General features: G+C 37.9%; 1 protein-coding gene across 2 annotated transcripts in view; it reads right to left on the bottom strand.

The window, feature by feature from the left end:
* Positions 1-21,114, bottom strand: part of TENM1 (teneurin transmembrane protein 1) — a 774,924-nt gene that overhangs the window by 455,809 nt on the left and 298,001 nt on the right. For both annotated transcript variants that reach the window (XM_064713345.1, XM_064713344.1), the window contains exon 3: positions 10,532-10,633. The gene's annotated coding sequence lies outside the window, so the exon portion shown is untranslated. The remainder of the gene's footprint in view (positions 1-10,531; positions 10,634-21,114) is intronic.

Here is a 21,114-nt window from a genome sequence, read left to right as displayed (position 1 = left end):
CTAAAACTCAAGGCATCAGTGCAGTGTGTCCCTCTGCCTGTGGGAGCCCCAGGTGTTCTCTCACACCTCAGCCCCATTGTGCAGCAATGAGGGGGGAGAAGGGCCGTGCCAGCAGGGCACAGAGAGCCTGCTGCCCTCGGCAGAAGGGCTGACACCTTGGGACCTGTGGCTCCTCTGGAAATTAGCTCACAGAAAGCTAAGGAAAGATATAATTACTCAGTGATGTATTGCATCTCCTTTCTCTTTCTATTTGTTCCACACAGAACATTTTGCACAGAAAACAATACCATGTCCATAAAGGTTTTATGTACACACACCCTCCCTCCTGCATTTCATTTGCAACAGTGAGAATTTTTGTGCTATATTCTGCAAATACATGGACTATTGTACAAAATTGATACTTTAGCCTTTTCAGCATTCTCTTCAGGATAGGCAAGTCTGGGGCCTCTGCAGATACATTATGAAATGATTGATTCTGCAGGAGTATTCCTTGGTACTTGGTACTTCTCAACATTTTAATGATACAAAAATAAATTGAGTTTAGAAATTTCCATCATTCTTCTCTCTTTTCTCTCTAAGGAGAACATGTTACATTTTTTCTCTCAAAGGAAAAAAAAAAGCAATCACACTTCAACCATTAATGTTCTCACTGAAATTGCAAAGCATCATACTAAATGTACCAGCATCCCTCTGACAGACATATAAGAGCACCTATTCACCAGTGTAATGGAAAAAGTTAGTGATTGCATATACTGAAGTGATTGAGCCAACAACTACTCTAATGAAAGGAAAAAACCTTGATTAATAACAAGTGCCACTAAAAGAACAGATTGTTTTTTAAGGAATGAATCACACAGAAAGTAGTAATACATTGTGTCCTTGTCCATTGGCTGGGAATTGGTAAGGGAAAGAGTACAAAGACAAATGTCTGAAGATCAGCAACAGTTTTGCTAGAAGGATTTAAGAATTAATTTCTCCCTCCTCTCCATGTGCAGGTGTATGGGAGAAGGTATTTCATGATCATATGTCTCTGGAAATCTCTTTCACATTAACTGTGCTGCTCTTTTAATGGTTTGTACTTTGTGTTAAAGTGAGGAGGATGCAGGTGGTTCTACCACAAAGCACTGCTTTTGTATTTTAAGTCAGCATATTATTTCTATAAATCAAAATAATAACTGTGCCTTTGCATACTCCTAAACCCTGAAATGTGCACACACCCCTATTTGAACAATTTTAATTCAGTAACACAAAAGGCAGGAAAATATTTTTATCATTAGATATGGGGAAACTCCAAGGGATGCAACAGACGTTTTAGGGTAATGACCAACATTTACATGCAAGCCATGCTCAAAAGCAAAGAAAACTAATCAGAGTCTAAATGAATGAATTATTAGGATTCCATAAACCTTTTCTACATTTCTTGGGATATTTTGTTATTTCTAAAAGTGGAAATACACTGATTTAAAGAACAACCCTAAAACACTGTCATACCTCAGCTGTACTGGTTATCTCATGATACCATTGAAAGATTTTTACCAGGTAAAGCCCAAGAACTGCCCAAACAAGAAAATTCCATGCAACTGGTAAAGTTCTATACAGCCATAAATGGAAGTCTGTTAGGCATATTCTTGTACATCAGCTACTTTTTATTTCTAGGAAATACTGACAAAGAGAACTCAAGAAAGATTTTCAGTCAAAAAAAAAAAGGAAACAATTTTAAAAGAAAACCCTGAACATTTTTTCCTATGCTTTCTAAATAAGAAAATTATTTGAGGCAATGTCTGAATCAGAGGTGATAGTTTTGGAGAAAATAGTTTTTAATGAAGTACATAGATCAGCTTTGTAGAAAACATTTTAGAAGTCACCAGATCTCACTCCAAAATAATTTTGCTAATTTACCATAAAATTGTTGATCATTACTGATGGGTACTCCCTAGCCAGATTTAACAACTACCCACGTGAGACTGACAGCACACAAACACAAGACACCAGTTTGCTGTGAAAGCAGGGGATAAGCACAGCTCCTCTCTCACATAACTTCAGAGAGAGCCAGGAACTGCAGCCACCACCAACGGCAGTTCCCCCATTCCCAGCAATTTCAGTCTGACAGGGCTAAACATCAAACACAAGCCTCATCCACACATTCTTGTTCCACTTCTCCTGCACTTACCCAGCATAAGCCAAAGCAAATAATGCTGAAATTTCGTTCTTGGTCAATATAGGAATTTGTGCTTGAACAATATTTTGTGCAACCAATGCACTGCATCCTTCACTTTAAAATATAATCACAACAGGAGTTTTCCACTCTTTTCTCCTAAAACTTACAAAGCAGATGGGCTGTACACACAAACACACATGTAGTAGAAACTCTGATAGCCACCAGGAGGTCTGGCTTCACCAGCAGCAGAGTGTAATGGAAAATCATCTGTGCTGTTACAGTGTGCAGTTCTGGATATGGATTTAATCAACCCATTCCATTGCTTCCAATTTTTATCAATTTTTCACTTGTTACAGTGCTTACATGAAACCATCATAGCTGGAACAACATATTTGGTGCATATTAGTTTATAATTTTCTCAGTGAAGCAAACAGATATACCTTCTTAAGAAGTACAATCCTAATCTCTTTAGCAATATCACTAACTAGATATTGGCTTTTTCCCTGAAAACATTGAGATTTGTTACTCTGCAGCAAATTTTTTCAGATACAATGTCAGAGTATTGCAGCTTGAGAAACCTGCTTGGTGAAAACAAGAAAAAAGATCTGAACATAGACAAAAATAAATAAGCCCTTCCTACTGATTGCCACTGCTATAAAAACCCCATTTTCAAACTGGTATCTACACACTTCTTGTGGGGAAATACTAATTTATGTAGTAAGGGTACATGAAATAGCTGAAATTAGTAATGGAATAATGAAGAATTTGGGAAACTGCAAACTGTACCTTTCAAATGAGACAGGCTTTGCCTTTGCAGCAAGCTTGTATATTCTGGCTCTGAATCAGCAGAACACTTAAGTAAATGTCTCAATAGGATAATTATGCCAATAAGTATAAAAGTCATTGCATTGATTTTAGTGGTGTGACTCAAATCTAAGTGCCTACATATTCCAGCATTTTTCTGCCTTGTGACCTTTAGCAATCATCTAAACAGAAACACTGCCTTCTGTGTTTGTAGCTACTCCTGACCTCAAACAGAAGCTTTGTATTCCACACAGATCTCCATATTTTATTTTGAAAACAAGGTAATAGGCTTCCTTTCACTGTTTCAAACTGAGCTTCTTGCTGCTGCCATAAACCAGATCAGTAGGTTCAACATAACAGAAACAGGAATTGGACATAATCCATACTGATGACACTGTATTATTAATAAATTACCTACTATGAACTTTCCATTAATTATTAAAGCAAATAAATTCTATTTTAAACTGTTATAGATACTAGATAATTTATAAATATGGGATCATTGAATTATAATTCAATTTTTCCCCTGATCTCGGCCTGTCCTTCTATTTCCAAATGACTTTGAAAATGTCCACCCAGCACTATTTGGTATGACTGTCCATACATGAACTTGAATGTCACCTGCAGAGCCAAGCCTGCTCTGTATCTGACAGCCTGCAGGAACCATGAGAGGACAGGGGCTGATCCAGAATCTGCTCTTTGCCATGAAGAGATTCTTTGCAGCATCCTCTCTAAGAGCACATACTCACCCCTTCCAACCCTTGAAGCAATTCCTGTCCCTTGCTCCTGGACAGTGAACTGTAATTGTATTTTAAAGAGACTGAGAGGTGGAAAAAAAGCAGCAAAGTGTGAAGGAGTATGTCCAGTGCTCAAACTGTCTATTACTTGACAGCCAAGTAACCTGTCTTCTAGAAATTCACTTTGCTCTCTCACAGCTGATGGCCCCCAGCTGTTCTGCCATCAGATTCTGGGAGAGAATCTCCAAGTGCTCTGAGAAAGGAATGACTGCAGGCATGCCCTGCCTGAGGCAAGTCTGGGGGTGGCAGAGCACTGAGCAAAGGCATGGCTAAGTGCCCAGCATGCTGATGCCAGTGCTGCTGCCTGAGCTCTGTGAGATGCTCTGAGACAGGTTTGAAATTTCCATTCCTACTTATAGAGCACACAGGCAGAGATCCACGGGACAAGTTGTGCTGAAACTGCAAATTTTACACATCCCACGGATGAAAGGCAAGAGCTGGGTGACTGCAGCATGTCTGTACCTACCCAGCTGAAAGAAAGAGTCTTCCTGACACTCGGGATGAGAGAGAACAATTTTTTCCAAGGGAATTTCTGAAGGAGTCAAGGGGAGTAATGCCCTGAAAAATCTAGATTTCTCCAAGTTGTCATCCCTAAACTTCTTGACACTGTAAGGAACAAGCCATGCTGCTAACACAGTTTGGATATATTCAGTATTAATATCTATCTCATTATGTTTTTTATGATGAAAATTACATGTAAAATCTTCTTAAATGAAGGAATAGAAAATACAGACACAAGTTGATTGCATTGAAATTATCTATTTTTCCAACAAATACAATCCTGCTGGCTGTGGTTTAGATAGAAATCAAATTAAATCTGCAGTAATTAATTAAGAGCTTACACAAGAGCTTACACATGCTGTCTTGGTTTGGTTTTGTACAGTTTCTTCCCACAGTTGACACCTTTTTATAATTTCGGGGCTTTTTTTCAGCTGGAATTAACATGTACAACAAAGAAAAATGCCACCAAAACAGTGTTACTACTGTTCCAACTTTCTCACCTACAGAAGTCCTGGCCTGCTGCACCTATTCTTTTTTAATCCAAGTATTGAGCAACTTGGGTTAAACAAAAAAATAAATTACTTGGACATGACTACAGTTGTAGTTTTAAGATTTGGAAGAATGCCTACCAGGGATTAGATGAGATCAGTCTGCTTACACAGAGTTTTATCTGAGTCTCTAGAGACAGAACTTTAGTATACTAAGCTACCTGAAAGCTATCTAACACTTAAAATCCAAGAAAATCTCAAAATAATTTTTCTGGGGATATAGAGAAGAGGAGTTGCAGTAGAGGTTGCTGCAAGCAAAGTGTTGCTGGTTATAATATCATTTCTGGTATTATTATTTTTTAGTTGTTAGAGAAATGATTACTTCAATTATTACTATTGTTACTGCACCATTATGTGTAGTCTGAAGTGAAGCGGAGCTTGGACAGCAGTATTTTAGAAGCCATGCACTACTGAGGAGCAGCATGAATGCTGTGCTTGGTCTCACAGCTGCAACTTGAGAGTGCAGGGAGCTCAGACCGGGGCACAAACACTCCTGGAAGTTTGGGAAAAAGATCTGGAAACTACCATCTCACTGCAAGCTTGGTAGAATTTCACTGGGATAAAAGTCACTTCTGAGCTCCTGTGCCTGGCGTGATTTGAGTTCCTCGATGATGTTTGATGTTTGTGCCTCTCTGTTCACTGGCAGCCTGAGGAGGGAGGCTCAGTGCTGATCCTCTAAACCAGGCACAAAGCGCTCAGCTCCAGCAGCATCCCCATGCCCTGGGAGCTGCCCTTTGGTGCCACAGGCCTCCCTTCTGCTGGAAAGCATTACCAGCCAGGAGATGAGAAGAATGGGATGTGATTACATTTGTGGATGTATAGGTGAAATTTGTCAGGCAGAAGATATATATTTAATCACTTACTGCCTTTTTGATGCTAGCAAAATGCATCACAGGAGGTGCAATCCTTCTAATGCTAGCAAAAGCACATACTGCTATTATTTATAGTATATAGTGATCAGCTTTATTTACTCCAAAAAATGTTTTCTATATAAAATTATGGCCTACAGGCAGAAAACCAAAAATATAATAATACTGTAAGTATCTCTGGTCTTTGGTCAGCATTTATCTTTTGAATTATTCATTTTATCTTTCCTGTTTCTGATTCACTGGTTTACAGATTTGGAAGAACCACAAAGCATCTCTACCAGATGTGCTTTTGGAAGCCTAAATGCAGACAGATGATTAAGCCAAGTTAATACATCAGTGATTTGTAAAATAATATTTTAAAGATTTGTAAAATAATTTGAACTGCATAAAAATACATTTATCTTAAAGGACACAACTCTGGAATACTGCAAGAAGCTGTCTCCATGGTGCACTACTGAAAAATTGCATTACTGGAATTCTACAGCAACTCCATTTCTTCATTTTATGTACACAATTAAAGGAATAATGAAATTTCACTGCTAGATAATTCAAGATTTCTCCAAGAAGTGCTTTTATTCGTCCTTAAAATATACTTTTTGATGTTATAAGTAGAAACAACGAGAGTTCATGAGATCACAATTCAAATGGTAGTGCACATTGACATGTGATTTATAGTACTGGTCATTGTGAAAACTTTTACATAGATTTTCATTAATATCAAAATGAGGTTTTGTTACACAAAATACTTCGGACTAAAGTGTACTATTGTCTGCTTTGGTATCTGCAAGTTACACTGACTTTGGAGTCCTGTCTTGGAACTGCCAGGCAGTAATTGGTAATGGATTGTGGAGGGAAAGTTGGAATGTCCCACTCCATCCCAGTGGGACAAGTTGATGAGACAAGAGCATAACAATTTGGCAAGCACATTCTGACACTGGATAATTCAGTACTTACTGCATTTACTACTTACTACATTGAGCCATCATAGTTAGGTGTAGCAAGTTAGAATCAAAAGGTTTGTGTTATCATACAGAATACACTGCAAAACTTAAACAAGATATTTATGGAAAAAGGGGGGGAAAAAAGAAAGAAAAAAATAACAAAATGCCTGTCAAACTCAGAGAAGACTTTGCTATTTGACATTTGAATTGCTCACTATTCCTCTTTATTGGTAATTTGCAATTGAGTCTAAACTTTCAGCAGTGTAAAACTGATTGAACATTGAACACAGTCATTCTAAGACAGTTTCTATACTCCAACAAGGTGAATACTGCTATTAGAAAATGTTGTTAGTGTTTTTGTTTCCTTCTCATTCTTCATATTATTTCAAAATTTAGCTCAAGCTATGAAAAAGCTCAAGATAGACCAGAGTTCTGATGGAATAATCAAAGATTAGCTTCAAAAATTGGAGTCCAGAGATTGGAAATTGTGACCCATGAGCATTTTTTGAAACTAAACTCCATGGATGTCCAAGAGGGTTCACAAAGAGGGGAGGCTAGCAAGAGAATGGTTTGTTTCCACTGTCATAGCATAGCTGTTACCTACTTTTAGCTTAGGTTAAATTTTCTAGAAGTGAATGCTCACAGAGATTCAGGAGGTTACTGTAATGTGTTATTAATGTTTGTAAATTGCTCTCACAACCTTTAATAAAAGTGAAAAGGACAGTGTTGTTGCCAAGTATTTTTCATTGATTGCCTGGAGATTCCCAGCAGCCATTCTCCTGTTTCACTATGGCAATATTAATAGAGATTCTCTGATATGAAAACCAGCAGAAATGAATGTTTAAGATCCTCAGAGTAAACCTTCCACTGTATGGATGTAATCTCAAGCATTTCAAATGGTGCTGTATCTAGAATAGAAACTGCAAAGCATGCTTTATCTTTTATGGCTTATAAATCCACATATGTCTTGCAAGTATGAATACCCCAAAGATCCATTACACAAATTGTCCAGGAAACCACATTTCATCTTGAAGGCCTGTAACCCTACCAAGGCACTGTAGTGGTGAGAAGCCACGTGTTCACAGATACTTCACGTGCTCAAGAACTTCCCTGATTGTACAAGCTAACAGGAATTTATGAAATCACAGCTGTGACACTGTTTATGAGGGTGATGTCTAATCACATACCTAGTACACTTAACACAGATAAATCACATTCTTTCATCCATAGCATAAGGTTTGTTACTGTTCAATAAGCACAATAAGCTCCACAAACAAAACAGATATTTTTCTGTGTTTGTAGTTGAAACAGCAAATATAATAAACCATAAACATGACCCCAGCCAACCACAAGCGTATAATAGGGTTTGGTTTTAAACACAGAAATTATAACCTGAAAGTAAATGTTCCTTGGCTGCAGGACAGGTTTTTTCACATCCAATACCAGCATCTTCCAGGCAGACAGGACTATGTACCACAAGGAAGTGGGAGATATTCAGAGCACACAAGGAGGGAGCCAGTCTGATTCCCTGAGCAGAGCCCTGGAAATTCCCTGCATTCCACATTTTCATTATGGACCCTCCCATGTTAGAAAGGTTGGGATTCTGACCAAAATGCCTCTCCCAAACTTGGCACATAAATTAGATCTCTTTCTGTTGTAGAATTTTCCAAAAAAGCTCACAAAGTGGCCTTCCCTTAGGGCATTTTCAATATCGTTTTGTTAACTGCAAAGCCACGTATTTTCACTAGAACATTAGGAACAATTTGTCTCAAAATTCCACTTTCATGTTAATTGGGCTAAAAACTCTCATGTCAGTGAATGAGTTAAAAATTACTGGGGGATACAGACAATCAGACATCCAGATATAACACTGTAATAATTTAAGTCTTGATTTTGTTTCAACAAACCAACTGTGTTCAGTATCAGTAGGGGTCCCAATTAAACTGCATACATAGTTAGCACATAACTCATTTTAGGCACCATTTCAGTGTAAGATTTTTTTTAATGTCATCTGCACTAATCATAAGATAATTATGTTTATAAGAAGCGAATAATTACAAAGATTATCTGTTTTAAGTTGTTAATGTGCCTCACCAATAAATGAAGAAGCAGGAAGGTTTGGAAAGTAAAGAAGTCAATTTTTCTTAAACCAGAAAATATAAGAGAATCTTTTAAAAAATAAATTTGAGATGTTTATCTATTGAAAGAAGAGCTTTGAAATGCAATTATGAGGAATTGAAAGAAAATTGAAGAGTAATAGACAAATCAAGTGTGCTTTATATTCAAGTCCTATTAAGAGTAGTTAAATTAAAGCTTAATTAATTTTTTTGAAGATGGACACTGTCGGTAACTGATTCTACACAAGCATCCCATCTTGCTTCCATAAGCAATGGTAGGGAGTTGATATATAATAATTACTATAGACAATTACGATAATTTTGTTAAATTATAGAAATGTTTGTTGTTTCATCATCTTTTTCAGTGTCAGAGTACAGCACTATGAGAAATTTTAGCAGACATGAGGCAGTAGATGGGCAACCTAGAAGACAACTGGGCTGTAGGACACAGTCACAGCAAGACAGGATTCAGAACCCTGGAAACCCAGTTATTTGGCAAACCTAAAGGATTTACATAGCAAAGCCAACAATCTACACATGCAAAATTAATTTCTGATAGAAATTCTAGGAAATACTTCAGAAATGCTTTTATCAGTGAGCCATTTCCATCATCAGCTCTGGATGTGGAGGGACAACTCCCCTCAGCAACAAATCTGCTTTACAAACACACCTACTGAACCCACTTCTACTTATTGCTGACAAATACCACTGGCAATTTTCTGCCTGGCCTATGGCTTTCCATGGTCTGATGATTAAACATTTTTTCCCAGCTACTTAATAACAGCCTTTACACAGCTTGAAAAGCAGAACTAAAAATAGCATCCTTGAGAAAGACCCTAGAGGAGATGTGTGGTTAACACTCCCAAACCAAATACATGATATTTTATGTTGAAAAGGTGAGAGGCCAACAAACTTTCTAACCTGCTGGTTTTCATATAAAGACCCTGAGGTGAAAGCATATTAAGGAGCCACTGAGCCTGCTCTGCACCAGCTAATATTAGTTTGAACTTGACCCTGCGAAAGGATGTGAGAATGCAGAATAAATGAGTGGGCAAAAAAAGAAAAAAAGAACTGAGATCCCAATATTGTCTCTTGTGCATGTCAGCAGTGGCTGCAGGGGTGGCCACTGCAGGCTACGCTTTTGCAACTCAGGAAAGGTTTATATTTTTCAAACCATATCTGCCTTACATCCTTAGCCTGTCAAAGCTAAATCACTTTACTACTCTTCTCTGTCACCTCTAGTTATGCCTGCCTTGCTCTGTGTTATTGGAATCCTAAGTGACATGGCAAAAGCCAGTTCCAGGTATTTTGGACAGATCTATTACCAACAACAAAGGGTTGTACAGCCCTAAGTGCTGAAACGTTTAAGCCTTTAATACAATACCCAGTGTTGCATTATGCACATTTGAAAAACATAAATCATGACTGACCCAAAAGTGAATCTTAAATAATTTCAGAAATGTTAATTATATTCAACAATTCAGCATTAAGATGTCAGACAATCTTACAGAGGACTCAGTAGTACAGAGAAGCACACTTAGCAACCGCTCCTATCAGTCATTTGTGTCCTGTGGCTACATCAACAGTAAATCTCTTAAACACAAACAACAAAACCCTCAATGCATGCAAGAACATGCTGGTACTTACAGATTCTTTACAATTAACATGCCTAACATGATCACATTTAGTGCTCAACAAATAATTTTTTAACGTCATTGATCCTGAATTTTTTTAAAGCTACTTTCCATTCCTTTGACAGATGTGCTATGCTGCATTTCATTACTTTTTCTCCTTACCTTGTTTTTTTGTTTTAGATAAGTGATGAGGCCTTCGAAAAAGATTAAGCACTGGCAGGCAAAGCAATGGCCCAAACACGGATTTAATTGGAACCTCAAATCCTGTGGAAAGGAAAAAAAAAAGAAATTAAACCATTAATAATTTAATTTTACTAGCAGACAGAGTTCATGTATCCTGTTTTAGGTAGCTTCCACTACACTTCTTTATGCTTGATTTCAATAGGTATGCAGCCTGTTAGTCAAACCATGGTGGAAAAACAGCCATTAACAGATTTCAGGTGGATGTGCACAGCTGCTAACAAGGTGTTAGTTCCCATCTGGAGAAGTAATCCACTGATGATTGGTAATGTCAGAATTTACTTTATTTAAGCTTTAAGTTCAAAAGGCACTTTTTTTCTGAGAAACCAAAGAATCTTCCCATGGTGCAGCATTCAAAATGCTGTGTCCTTGTGCTGCTCTTTGCCCCATGAACACGTGACAGAGCACAACCATTATACAGCAATGTGACTCAAATGCAGCCAAGTCATAATGCTAAACAATTCACGCTTCAAGACAACAGCTACTGAAAGAAATTTCATTTCTTTCAAGATTGGAAAGGGCTCTAAACATAAAAACCTCCATAAAAGTAAGCCATAAAAGCAATTTTTTAGAGAGTCAGAGGTTATAAGTTGTGGTATTGGGCAAGCGACAACAAAATAACCAACAAAATAAAGCAACCCAGAGTATGAGTAACTTGTTTATTTCTGCAGTAAGATATCTCTGCATTAGTAATTTTTATTCAGACATACAGTACAAAAATCTCAGGTGCATCACAGAACATCTCCAATATTTTGGTCACAGAATTATGCTTTATATTTCAAAAGACCACAAGACCAGACTCTTACACAGTAGGTGGCATTAACACAAATTATTTCAATGGATCAGGAATAACTTCCCATGTAACCTATCTGACCAACAGAGCTATAATTTCCCAAGCTCTCAAAGCTACACTGGGGAGGAGGCTTGTTTCATTTTCCTACTTTGCTGTTATTGCACAACAAGTATATATAAGTTTAATTTGGGAATACAATCAGATTTATGTACCATGACCTCAGTCACACTAGGCCACTAGAATTCAGTAAACATTCTGTAGTAGGCAAGGAGTTATCATTAAGTGTGTTCAATTACATACATAGTTATTATTTAATGTGGCAAATATATCTAAAGCCTGTACAGAAAGTGGCATTTCAAACTGCTGTAAGACCATAATGCAAAAGCTCCTCGCATGATGATAGCTTGTATGGATATTGAATTTATTTTTTATTGTTTGTTGATTGAGTACTCCAAGATGCTATGTGGTCTTTAAAGACTAAAGATGTCTATGACTATGACAGCAATATTTTTCATTAATTTTCTGGAGAATAAATTTACTGAAATGTCTCTCCAAGCATCACATCAGAAGCATTTTTCAGAATGGAGAGGTAATCTATGGTCAAGATGACGATAATATAAATGTTCCATGCTCAGATTATCTTGTACATCATTTCCTTTCCAGAACTGATTAGCTCAAGGCACAACAAGGAATATGTGACAGTCTGCTTGCAAAGCTGCTGCAGAGGGAAAGCAGAGGCAGATTCCTTGCATGGCAGAGACCGTGTCAACAAAAGCTGCAGTGACAGGATGAGATCTCTGTGCACGTTCCCATCTGCCCCATGATGCTCTCCCAGAAGCCCAGATCGCAGCGCAGACGCGCAGGGAGGCTGAGCCAGAGCCAGAGCAGCTGCTGGGCAGCCGCGCAGGGCACCACCCAGGCACGCCGCGGGCATCAGGCACCGCACCCACGCAGCACTCCTGGCTCAGCAGGACCTTTCTGGTGCCCAGCTGTGCCCACCTGGCCTCAGCCCCAGATGGTGCCACTTCATTAAGTGTGACCGTGTTCACAGGGGTCTGAGCATGAGGGAAGAGACGAGGATCCGACTCCATGTTTCAGAAGGCTTGATTTATTATTTTATGGTATATATTATATTAAAACTATACTAAAAGAATAGAAGAAAGGATTTAATCACGAGGCTAGCTCAGAATAGAAAAATAAAGAAAGAATTATAACAAAAGCTTCTGTCTCAGACAGAGTCCAAGCCAGTGACTGTGATTGGCCATTAATTAGAAACAACCACATGAGACCAATCACAGATGCACCTGTTGCATTCCACAGCAGCAGATAACCATTGTTTACATTTTGTTCCTGAGGTCTCTCAGCTTCTCAGGAGGAAAAATCCTAAGGAAAGGATATTTCATAAAAGATGTCTGTGACAATTAAGTGCAAAGGCACCTAAAGAAAGGCTGGCAGGAGCACTGGGAATTTTAACTTCGAGCTGGAAGCCAAAGCAGAAGCAGGCTACCCTGTCAGCTACAAAGCTGAAGTCCTCACATTCAGCTAAGGACATACTTGTGGATTTCTAATGTACCACAGAGAGAAAGCAGCAATGCTCAGCACTGGTAATTCAGCCTCAGATATTTTTAGAGGTTTATGACTGCCTTTTCTCCTGAAATTCAGAAATGAGCTTGAGGGGAAAACAGGCTATTTCTACCTGAAAACAATTCTTGGTCTAAATATCACACTTTCACTTACTTCTCCATCAATAAATAATTTTAAATACAACTACTGTGCTTCCTGGTGTTCATTTCAAAAATGTCTTGCAAACTGCAAGCTCTCTAGGCAGCACTGCTCCCTTTAGCACAAAGAAATATTTGAGTCAGTCATTTAATACATAGCCATTCAAAGATATTACTGAAGTTTCACAGGAGGCAATTTTAGAGCCTGGAGCTCTAAATGACACTCAGACACTGAGTCCCCACCTAATATTTACTTACCTATGAAGCTATAAAATAACAAATACAAAAATAACAGCAATCACAATAGACATCATTACACTTTTGTAGCAAAACCTGCCAGAAACAGGACAATATCCCATTCTGAGCAGTAAAGGCAGCACAAATCAGCTGTTAGGTCCCCTCTGAAAATATGTGAACCCTTGGGACATTCAGATGCTGTGCTGTATATGAGATAAAGAAATGTCCCAGTTGGGATCCATGAGAACAATAATTGAAAAAAAAAACCAAACGACAAAATTGTTCAATAGCTTTACTATAAATATACTTATTGATGCTTCAGGCATAGAAAATTCAATAATGTGGTGAACAAACCTCACAATGTCTTCAAATTAATTCACATTCACAGAAATGTCACAAAGATAATTTTGAGGGCAGCTGAACCCATCTAATTAACAAACTGAGTATTTGTTTAGAGAGTGACTGCACTGATTGATTGACTGCAACCACATTCTGTACTGCTTTAGCTGTTGTATTACAGCCACCAGAATTTTAAACCTTGGAAATTGTGCCACACCTCACCAAATTGCAATTTACTGATATTTGATTTTTTTAAGGTTGCCCTACCATGATGAATACATGCTTGGAGTGGAACAAGAGAAGAAATGACAGCATCTCCTCCACAGCCTGTGTTTGTGAAAGAATATACTTGAAAGAAAGAGCATGAAAGAGCTTGACATGTCCTTGGGGTATGATTAAAAGCTCATGAAGTAAAATAACTCAAAGACGACAGCTCTGACTTAAACAACCACTGGGGACAAGAGATCTTTCACTTAAGACATGCCAGTCATTCACAACTATAACTGAAATCATACAGAAGATGCATTGTAAAACCCAGTGATTTAGATACAAACCCCAAACCAGAAAGATCCTATGGGTGACATAAAAATGCCACAAAGTTTAACTAGAGTTTCATTTTTTGTAATAATTAGGCCAAAGTTTGGAAACGCACCCATTTTAAATTGATAACATTGTATGATAAAGAAAACTACTATATACATATTTATGTATATATAAATCCATATAAAACCCCACATAGAAAATGAGTCCTTATTAAAGAAGAAATCTCCTCCTCCAGGCTGTTTCCTATCCAATGCCACATCTGGGCCATAATAACTTGGCTCTGTAGCAATGGTCTGAGCTTGTTCAAAGCTACTGAGATTCATAACCTGGACTCTTTTACATTTTATGTAGCTCTGCCTTTTAAGTGGATGTATTTCATTAACCATAGTCTTTCCTAAGCTTCAGAGTCTGTTCCACTTCTGTGAATTCCCTTTATTTCCTTTTTGACAGTTCTACAGTTAACTGTGTACAGAGATATAAAGCCAGCTGCAGCTCACATTATAATACATATATATGTGTGAGTGTGTATATACACACACAATTTACATGAGCTCTCATCTCACCCTAAGCTATCTTCAACAATTTCTTTTTAAAAAGTAATGAGATTGACCCAGCACGAAACCTCAGCATTTGAAACACGAAATATCTTGAACAGAAAACTGATGAAGTCTGGTTCAGAGCTTAATTTTTAATTCCCAGCTAAACTTGCCAAGTGTGAATGCTGATGTCATTTCTCTCCTGGTGTTTAGGACAGAGCACACACACACTGCAGCCTCCCTGCAAACAGACACAGGGCTGCTCTCAGGGGCTCCCCACCCAGCCCTTGAGGGCTGATAACTAAACTGCTTTCAGGATTGGCATCTTGTGGGAACTCACTGCCTTTCTGAGCTCTCTCTCTTCAGGAAATGTGTTTCAAAATAGGTTCAAAGTTACCAGGGAAAAAACCCAGATAGATGTGAGGCATAAACCTCCATTCCTTAGCAAAAAAGACTAAAAATATATTGCATCTCATGCATTTTCTTACTATAATTAACAAACTAAAAGACCAATCAAATCAGAAAACTGCATTTAAACCGTGTGTTAGAATCTGTTTAGTGGTGTGATGTCCTAAGCCACTTGAAGTTAACAAAGTTCAGATGTTTACTTCAGCAGTTAAATATTCAGAGGATAGAATTGCACAGCTTTTAGACACAGAGTCCCAGTGGGATTCTAAATCATTCCAACACTTTTGAAAAAATTCCACCTTTTAGAGACACATCCCTGCTCTCAATTGCTGAGAGCCAGGAGGAGACACCCTTTCATTTGGAGGAGAGGTGTGATGTTCAGATTATTTCAGTGCTCCCTGTTCTTGCAAATGCAGCTCAGTTATCAATATTGAGATGCCATGAATAGATCACCTTTGCCTCTCTTCAATATTAATTATGTCATAGAGCTTCAATTTGAATCAAAATGCAAGATGCTTTATCTTAATATTTAAAAAGCAATCTCTTCATATAACAAGTTCCAAAACTGATATTATTTATTGTCAGAGTAATATTTACTGGTTTTTTAATGTAAGGTTTTTTTGTGGCTTTCATTTAGCAGCTGCTAGTTTGCTGTTTTTGTTGTTACTGTTGAATTGTTTATAAAATACAAAAGAAAACAGATTTGTTGCATGCTTCTTTTTGTATGTTTGTATCTTTTGAAATTAGTTATAACAGCACTTTTCATTAATAATAAGCCCATTAATAACAAACTAAACTGATTAATAGATAGGGGTTTATCAAGTATGGATGTCAGATGAGGCTGTACAAAGTAGTTTAAGTTGCATTTTCTATTGTGGAGAGTGTCATGATTTTGCCAAGTTTCATCCTGTGTGGGTTCCTGACAGAAGAGAAGGCTTCAAACATGGGCTTTGTCCAGCTGAGAAGTGTTTGGAGACAAGAAATTTAACACTAATAAAGCAGTGAAAGCTCTGAAAGCATTTTTCCAACCCAAAAATTCTTGATTTCTTACACTTTGTCTCTGGAAACACCTGCCTTAATTTGTTCTGAAATTTTCTACATCAATATTTTGGCCCATAATGTGTATTGAGACTCAGTTGAAGGCACATTTTCATTGTGCTTAAGGATCTTTCCTTTTGTAATGCCACACCTAAGATTTTATATTAATCTTTCCAGCCAGACCAAAACCTGGCCCTTGGGACAGATTCCAAATTCAGAGTGCTGAACAAATACAGGTTGTGGTTCTTCAACACCAATCCCTTTTCTACCAATATATTAAAGGCTGGCTGAAAGAAAAAAGAGTAGCACTTTCTATTTGTGCTCTCTTCCCTCAAAGAGCTTGCATCCTTCTACCTTAGATATATTTTCAATCTTTGTACTATCAAAAATCAATTTATTTCAATAAAAACCATTTAATTCAAATTTTTCTTAGGCTGCTTCAGAAAAATAAATTTCCAACAAATGAACAGATTTTCTTAGTATTCCCATTCTCTCTGTTATTTGCTGCTATGACAATCTAAACACATATTTATGCCAGTCCCTATCCAAAAGGTCTCAGCAATAGCATGTAATTACTTAGTTAAGCTTCTAATTCGTTTGTTGTTAGTTTTGTTCCTTTGAAATTCCTTCATTAAGTTATTGCAGGGAGCTGTGTTTGCACAGTAAAAGACAAAAATACAAGCTCTTTATTGCATTCTTTTAATACCCCTTTTATCTTTAAACTAGCTAATTAGCATATTAATTACCTAGATATAGTAGACACAATCTTACAATTAACTGTGGGTACAACAATCTACTGATTTGGTGTAACACCATTTGTACTTACATCATAATAACATCTTCACTTGCTCTGATATACTCTGTCAAGTATTTCCAAATTAAAACAACTGGTATTGCTAGACATGTATGATAAGTATTCAAGTGAATGTTTGTGTACTTGGTCAAAAGCTTCCAGTCCTAACAAATAAATACACAAAGCTAATTAATTACGTAAGAGGTGAAATTACATTTGCCAAATCTCTTAAAAGCTTATTCCTTCTCTATTTTTACCATCAAAACTTTTATTTGTTTGATTTAGACCTAACTGCTCTTCTTGCCAACTTACAAAATTTCAGTGGAGATGATCTTCCTTTATATACCAGTAACAGCTCTGAATGAGGAAAACACGCTGTAAAATGAGTGAACAAAGCCCCATTCCCTGCTTGGATTCAAAGTGCTGCTGAGGGGCACTTTGGGTGTTACCAGAAGCTCACAGAATATAAACTTGTCATCACTGCCCCTGTCTGGCTTCTCTCCTGCTCAGGTTCCATCTGCTATGGGTGTAATTACACCAAGAAATTTGCCCTTCTAAGCCCCTTATCCCCACCCCAAACTGTGCCTGCCAGAACAGGCTGAGCTGGGAACTCCAAGTGAGGCTGTTTCAGAACAAACCAGGTCAGTAACCAATTCACAATGGAACAAATTCTGGCTCACAGTGAAATAAAAATTATTTTGCACTTGCCGGTTAAGCAGACTACAGTTTGGTCCAGAATGGTCAAAATATGTCAGTCAATAAATTTCTGATGGCAATTTCAGCATAAGTGCCTACACCACCAAGTATGATTGATCTACTGGAGCCATAATGTTATATTTTCTGTAGCTGAGCATTTTGCAATACAAAGAATTAATTTTAATGCAACATTCCAATAATGCCCTCATAAAACTATGGTAGCTGAGAGGTATGTTTGCACATGAATTGAAAGGGACACAAATATTTATAGCACAAGCCTGATACCGTGAATACAAAATGAGTATCTGAATAGTCGTGCACTGACTCCAGAAGTTTATTCTAAGTGTGAGGGTTCCATGGGTGACTACACTGGCAAGTTCTTCTCCACTGCAGTTGTTCCTGACAGCTCCAATGCACAAAAAGCTCTGTCCCTGTACAGTGCAGTAAGTGCCAGTCCATTCTGCAGAACTCCTTTCCTTTCTCTGTCCTACAACTCTCCTCAAGTCCTCTGAGCTTGGGCAAAAATCCAAGGCAATTTAAAAAATAAAAAGATTAATTACAGGCTGATCACTTATCATATTTCTATCATTGCAACAGCCTATTGATGTTAACAAGCATTTATGAAGTCACATATTTGAGACAACAGTATTTCAAGCTTCTGTGGAATTATGGGAAGGTACAGAATGTACATTGTATTTTTTTTATTTCAGAAATTCAGCAGACCTGGACATTTTATATTCGTTTTCATATAGACGTTGATGTATCAGATGATTTAGAGTGTATATGCTTTGCATTTGTTTGAAATATCTCTGACAAGTAGATATTTTTGAATTAGTGATCTAAAGATTTTTTTTGATGATATAATTATGAGCTGGAGGCTGAATTTTTAGAAGTGAATATGGTTGTAGATTTGCAATTCAAAGAAGTTACTTAAATTAACAAAAATGCCCTAAAAGAACAGCTGTCTACCTGACTGATCCAAGAAAATGAACGCTGAAAATAAACAGCTGCCCCATAGAAGACTATGTGATAAAACTAATCACTCTTTGCATAATGTATTTATTTTCCCCGTGCTTATTACAGACCTGGTGAACCTTCAAAGCTATAAATATTTAAATGTTACAGACATCCCAGACATGTGAGTTCAAATGAAAGTAGGATTTCAGTAGCCTGACTAGAGCAAAACTGGATCTCTTAAAGAAACCTGTTCTGATTGTTATATAACACTCCAAAACATGCTTTATATTTTCCCCCAAATTCTTGGGTTTGTTACACCAACATTTTTTTTTTTTTAAAGCACCTTTCTTCTGAAATCTCAATGTTCTCCATACAAGACTCAGCATCTGGACAAAAGATACATTTTCACTAATGTCATCACAGCAAGATATTAAAGAGAGCAAAATTAACCAGTAGCTGTTTGAAGTTACTGGGCAAATATATCTGGGTGTTATATTCTATCATAGATTCTCCAAAATCAAGTCACTAAAATTAACCAAGTAATGACATTATTCAGTAGTTGAGATGTTTCAGCCAACTATTTGTCACTTTCAATAAGCTAGATGAAAGCAGAGATAGAAGCAGGCATGCATCAAAATAATTTCAGGGTTCAAAGCAGGGGATTTAGATGGAGGTATTTTCACAGCACTGAGGACTCAGCAGTCATGACCCAGAGTAAGGCACTGCACGGAGTCCTGGTGAAAAACTGCTGTGTGACAAATGAAACAAAATGTTTCAAACCAAATTGACTTCCTTCTTTTCATGTCCATGCACTAAGTGGGATATTCTTTCCTTTGGCCCTTTTTTGCACTCCAGTCATACTCAGAGGCTTACATACCCCCCAGAATACTGTTTTCTCCCCTATTCCTGAGCCACAGATCCTACTGGGATAGTCCAAATCTGATGTCAACAAATTCAGTTACAGCAAAGGACATAGGAAATAACATTAAAAGCAAAGCTAAGCCATCTATCCATCATTTGTCATGCCTTGTGGGTATTAAGTATGGCCTAGTCTGATTTATGGGGAAATCCATAGTGTTCTGAAAGCCTCCTTAGGGAAGCATAATTTGGGATGCTGCCACTGGTCCTGAAGCAGCCAGTAAGCTGTGATGGCTGTGGATGTGATCTCAGTAAACCCTTTTAAGTTTTAACTATCACAGCAGCCCCAACAGTTTGCAGGGCTTTTTTCTAAAAGCTCTCCAGCTTGCAGCCTCCCAGGTCCTGCCAGCCCTCCTGCCATGCTGCACCAGCTGCCAAATGAGCACAGTGTTCCGCTCTCAAGGATGGAACAAGCCCCTCTGTCTCCAGGGGCTCAGTGTCAGGATCAAGGCTGATGCTCAGACATGTGCTCCCAAGTGCAGCGCTCAGTCCCTACAGTCAGCCAGCACCTAGGTGATTTGTCAGAATGAGCATTTTACCCACATCCAGGAACAGATCTTCATCAGCACTGCCCACAAACAGCTGCAGCAGCCATTGGGCAGAAAGGCTGTGATAAGCAAATCTAAAATATTTACTGCACTTCAATTGCTAAAGCAGAGGGCTTCAATTTATGCTCATTTATTAAGATGAAGACCTGGCTATTATCAAATCAGCTCACTGCCTCTTTCAAATCCAACCATTAAAAAGCAATCATTGTTGTCATCTGTCCAGGTGCACAGATTGAGGAACATGCAAGGAACAGTCTCCTTTCTGATGGGGCCATGAGGGCTCTGCTGTCAGACTAAACCCCACAAAAAGCCAGGGGAGTGGGTAGAGATGTTTCAATCAGTCAGTCAGCAGAAGTGGCAGCCTGGAAAGAAGAGCTCAAAATATACCTTACAACAGTCTTTTCCTCCCTTTACCCCTCCAAAACCAAGTGGATCCACTCTCAGTAAAGTCAATAGAAGATTTCCACTGATTTTAATGAGACCTGGAGTACGTGGGCTCTCACTGAGGACAGCATTTCTTTCTTTTCTATTTTAATTCAAAAATTTCTTTGCATGGGCTGCCTGAAAGGATGCAAAGAAGATTAACAATAATGTTCCAAACTAGTTTAACAAAAAAATATTTATTCTATAATGTCTCAGCACACACTCAGATGTTATGAATATTCAGTACAGCCCGCCTCAGCAGACATTCTTTGCAAGACTATTTTTGCTAAAAGACATTTTGATGTGACATACAGAAAAGATAAGACTTCTTATACAAAAGAGGGTTCACAGGAAATACTTTCTAATGAAATTTTTATGCTATGTAAGCTAGCCTGCCTGCACTCCTTTGGATTATCCTCCATGGTCTGCTACAAGACATCCCATGGTACAGCGTATCAAAAAAGGGGCCAATCTGGTCATTTCTTGAGTCTTTGTACATGAATATGCTATTAAAAACAGAAGATGACCCAGGAGTATCTCAGGAGTAAAACACTT

Source organism: Zonotrichia leucophrys, chromosome 4A, assembly GCF_028769735.1.
Source record: "Zonotrichia leucophrys gambelii isolate GWCS_2022_RI chromosome 4A, RI_Zleu_2.0, whole genome shotgun sequence".
Taxonomy (NCBI): Eukaryota; Metazoa; Chordata; class Aves; order Passeriformes; family Passerellidae; genus Zonotrichia; species Zonotrichia leucophrys.
This window is presented reverse-complemented; position numbering and strand designations above follow the sequence as displayed.